Raw genomic sequence first — 5,232 nt, 5'->3', positions numbered from 1 at the left:
CGGGCTTTGTTGGCGAGGACTTTTACCTGCTGAGCCATCTCTCCAACCCTTGACTCATTCTCCTAATGGCTGGATAACAGTCTGTTGGGCACACACACTATGTTTTGTTTACACATGCATGAAAGGGAGACCTGGAGGGTTTCTTTTTTATCTTTTTTCCTGTTATGAGTAATGGTGCTATAGCATAAATATATGTTTTCAATCTCCCTACTGTTGGGTCATATGGCAGCTATAAGTTTAAGTTTTAAGAAACTGTCAACCTAAAAACAAAAAAAACAAAACAAACAAACAAAAAAAGAAACTGTCAACCTGTTTTCCAAGGTGGCCATGCTTCTTATGTTACAGGAAGCACAGTTCTTTGTGTTATGAAAATTCGGTCTCCTTGAGGCTTTATCTGTAGCCACAGGAGGCTCTTCAGTGGAGTCTAGAGGCTAGAAGTACAGGGTAAAGATGGGAGAGTGGACTGAACGTTGATCCTAGGGAAGTTGGTCTTAGTTATCTTTGTCATTGCTGTAGTAAAATGCCGGGTGCATGCAACTTAGAGGAGAAGGGTTCATTTTGGATCATGCTTTCACAATGGTTTCATTCCATCCTGGTGGACAATGTGGGAACAGGAGCTAGAGACAGAGGGTCACACTGCCACTGGGATTGGGGGCAGAGTGCCAAAGTGCCACCTGCTCACGTCTGGAACCCTAGCCCACAGTAGGGGGCCCACAATCCCCTCAGTTTAGTCTCTGGAAGCAGCCAGCAGTACTTCTCCTTGGAGATTCTAGACTCAGTCAAGTGGACAGTGAAGATGAACCATCCCACGGAGGCTGAGACATCCAGGCTGTGGTATCTTAGCTCTTCAGAAACTCCAAGCAGATGTAAGTCACAGTGTCTTGCAGTAGAAATGTACCAGGTTTCTAGCGTTTCCCATTCTGCTTCCTAGAGGTACTGAAAATACACAAACTATGTGCTCACAAATATTCCCGGTCTCAGCCTTCATGGAAACTCATATTAGCCACAATTGCCTAAGTGAAAAACGACTAAATGAATAAAATCAGCATTAAGTGATGGAAAAGTTACAAACAATTTACCCTAAAGGAATCCCTGCTGTTATCATCCCACTATGAACCTAGTCTGTTAAATGTTTGTATTCATAAAGTAATAATAAATGTTATTGTTTTAAGATAACCAATTAACATAACATCATAATTTTTGCCCTACAACAAGGAAGACCATAATTTCAATTAACTACTATAGCCTACTTAACATTATGTGATTAAATATGTGTTTCCATTCAGTTTGCTCAAAACACTTTCATCATCATAATGTTACTGTGTTAGTTACATCACTTTTCTCAGCATGTGACCAAAACCACCAGACAGAAGCAACTCATGGGTTCAGAGGTGTCTCTCACAAAAGGACAGTGTGGGCGCTGGGGGAGTTCCGTCAAACAGTGGTGGTGTGTGTCAGTTCCTTTACGTTTTATCAAACTAGTAACCAGTGAACTAGCTCTGAAGTGGTGGCCTGTATCTGCCAGCTAGGCCACATGTCCCAAAGGTTCCATAACCTCCCATAAAAGAAACAAAGGACCAAGTGTTCAAACATGAACCTATTGAGGACATGTAGGATCCAAACCAGAACACAGCACTCCTAGATCTGCAGGCTCTGCCATCTTGCAATGCAGAGTGTGTTCAGTCTAACTTTCATGATGCTCCTATTATTAACTGGTATCACACTAAAAATAAATAACTACCTGTATTCACTGGTACAGACTATACATCCCCATTGCACAAGGAGAACAAAAGGTCAGTAATCACAAGTCAAACCAAAGGAACACCACAACTGAAGAAGGGCAGCACCTGTTCTGTAGTTCTATGTCTAGGATATGTAGTCTAGGATGGCACTATTTGTCCTCTACCAGGCTTGGGTCTCCCAACCCTATAGCCTTCATGCCTACAGCACACATCATAGGCTTTTGCTACAGCTACTAAACTCGATGCTTGCAACAATCCTCAGTGAACGTTCTTGGCGTCTCTATCATCCTGGTGTCGCTACTGCAACTCACAGTTTCATACTCTAGCCTCTCTGAGCCTCAATGCAGTGAGTTGAGTCTGCTATATGTCATGTGGCCTCACTGGATTCTTTTCTGTATCCTTGATATAAGCCTTCACACATCTGAACTCCTATAGTATAAATACCTGTGAGAAGGGCTCCAAGTGGGCAATGCCAAGGTCAGCTGTGTTCTTGAGATGTAACCTTGCCCCCTTGGCTATGGGGACCTTGCAGCAAGTGGCCTCTGAGGTCTAGGCTGCTAAGTGTGGGAGACCACATTCCTATAAAGCCCAGTTCAAGAAGAGTTCACCATAGCCACACACATCTACTTCAAGAACTCTCCTTTCAAATGAATTTGCATTTTTTAATATCCTGGAGTCTTCAGTGAGGCATACACACACACACACACACACACACACACACACACACACACACACACACACACGGAACATCATGAAAGAGCCAATGGAAAGTGGTGTAAATGCTGTTCGCTAGATATGTCAGGACATGATGGTTGCACTATGATCTCACTGCAGCTGTGTGTGCCTACCTGTGTAAGACCTAGATGCCTTCAAGCCAGCCAAAACCTCAGTGTGGATGAAGGAAGGAAGGAAGGACCTTAAGAGGTCTTACCTGACAGAGGCGATACTAACAGTTCATGGTGCCTGAGGAAGGGACTATCTTTCTTTTTTTCTGAGGACATGACCTCTGATAAGTTCTCCATGCACTGGTAATGGTGCTACACCCATGCATGTGCAGACAACACTAACAGAACAGAGTGCACACCAACACACACATGCATGAACACGCGCACCTTTGTGTCCAGGGATTGTCGAAGGAGAGAAATGGGTGGATATGATCAGAGTTCCTTGTATATATGTATAAAATTCTCAAATAATCAATTTTAAAATTAGGAAAACTTGTTGGTCTTCTTTGACTTTACATTTATTTTCATGCCACGTGTTTAATTTGCTTTAATTTTCATTTTCTTATTTAATTCTTATACATAGTATTACTGTCTCATTTTAGACTAGGACTCAGTGGCTTCTTTCAGATGCCATATTCAGCAAGTATTCGGATTTTAGATCCTGTGCAACTGATTTTGTTGAAATATTTTGTAAAAAAAAAATGTGGCATGTGAAAACTATTTTCAACAGAGTTGCACATGGCATGTATGACAGAAACATTGTGAGATACAGGATGGTAAAAGCTTTTAGCTCCCATTGTGTTCTGGTAATGCTAGTTAGTTGCTTTTTCTATGTTTTTATTGTCTTTATTGACTTGCTTCTTAATCACCTAAAGACCAAGCGAAGAAATTAGAAAATATTTTAATTGAAATAATCCTTGAAATACTAGGCTCTAAAGTAATGAAAACTTTACAAAATATAATAAAGCCAGGGAAGGGAACACAATCAAATGGAACCAGAAAAACAAACAAACAAAAAAAAAAAACAAAAAAAAAAAACCACTGGTTTAGTGGTGAATGCTCTGCTCAGCGAAAGAAAATTCCATTTATTATCAAAATAGGCCGCGCTCTTTAGGGAGGTTTAGGGAGAACTAAACCTGGGGCCTTGCACATGGTAAGCAGGAGCCAGCTGCACCGCTAAGCTATATCTCCGACATCCTCCCTGCTCTTGCTGTTGTGTTAAGAAAGCCACGGTTGTGATCTCTCTGAAACATTTTCCACAAATAACACACATTGGACTTAGGAAGAAGTAGTCAGGAGGCCAAACAAATAGAGTGGCCTTCCTTGATTGACCCCCTCCACAGCCATAATAATCCAGTCCAATCGATACAAAGGTGTCAAGGTTGGGAAATGATTGCAGTTCAAACTCCACAAGCCACCCAAAGCAGCTGCTGAAAAGGCTTGCCGGTGACTTGCGCCAACCAGGAAGGAAGAGGAAGAGGCCTATTCTCACTGGAGCCCATTGCATTTCTCCCTTGTGAATCACGTCAGGTGTGCATGGAGACCCTCGATGAGCATTATCGAGATGGTTGTGTCCTTTACCATGCCATTGTCCTTGTGGGGATGTGTGAGCCTGAGAGAACTTGGCATCACAGAGAGTCTATCCTTTTAAGTCTTGGTGCCTTTTTCTCCCCCTACTCTGCTTGAAGTCCTAAGTCCTCATTTCTTAGTCAGGTGGGACCCATGATTCCCAGCTTCTTCATCATAGGTCTGAGCAAGTAAGAGCCCCAACAGAAGGAAGGGAAATGCATAAGGCATGAAGGAAATGTTCAAGAGGTATCGGAAGGTGAAGCCCGCACACTGTGCTTTGTTGCGATGCTCTGTTTTGGGAAGGAGGATAAAGAATTTGTGTGTGTTACCTACCTACAAGAGAGCTGGGGCCTTAGCTACCCTCGAGTGTCTAGATAAGGCAGCTTGCAGAGTTTCTCTCTCTTCCTCTCTTTTTTTTAAATTTCCCATGCCTTAAAAACAAATATACATAATTGGTTCAAAATCAGCACTGCCAGCAAAAGAGAGCAAGCATCCCAAGATGATTGAGCCAGCCACCTCAGGCCTCAAAGGCGGGACCCTCAGGGACCTTCGTGTTCCAAAGAGCAGAGTGTGAAAGACTGTTGCTCTACCAGAGCTGAGATGAGGGTAGAAGGACATACCTGCATCCATGAGTCAAAATCTGGGTGATTTTGAATGTGATGGCCTCCAGCATCTCCCTCTGCTGGAGAAGGTTACCTCCTTCTCCACTTTGCAGTGTCCTGGATGTCTAAGTGTCTGGGGGACACCCAGCCAGGAGCCTTATGTGCTTGCTTCTCTAGACATACAGAATGAGAAGGCTTTCAGAAGGAAGTTTGTTTTGCATCGTGAATTCTGCAGTTCTGCCTGCCTTGACTGGGTAGCCAAGACTGCCAAGATTGTGCAAACAAGACCTGGAGCGAGCAAGAAAAAGATATCAAAATTGTAGGTAGATTGTCAGATGGATGAGTCTACCATCCTCATTGAATAGAGCCTCCTACTTTTGGAGGTCTCAATTTCCAGCCTGTAATTCTGGCACTTGTGTTGTTGTTGACCTTGGTATAATCTCTATCCTCAACAGGGAAACGTTCTGGTTCCCATTTCAGAGGAAGCAGGGAGGTTGAATTACTTTGCATGGTAAGAGTCAACAAAGGCCTTTCTGAGTTTTAGACCCACGCCCTTAGAAGGTCACCATCTCCTTTGCTGTGCCCTGGGGTAAC

This window comes from Rattus norvegicus, chromosome 2 (assembly GCF_036323735.1).
Source record: "Rattus norvegicus strain BN/NHsdMcwi chromosome 2, GRCr8, whole genome shotgun sequence".
NCBI classification, from domain to species: Eukaryota; Metazoa; Chordata; class Mammalia; order Rodentia; family Muridae; genus Rattus; species Rattus norvegicus.
Note: the sequence above shows the minus strand (reverse complement) of the source record.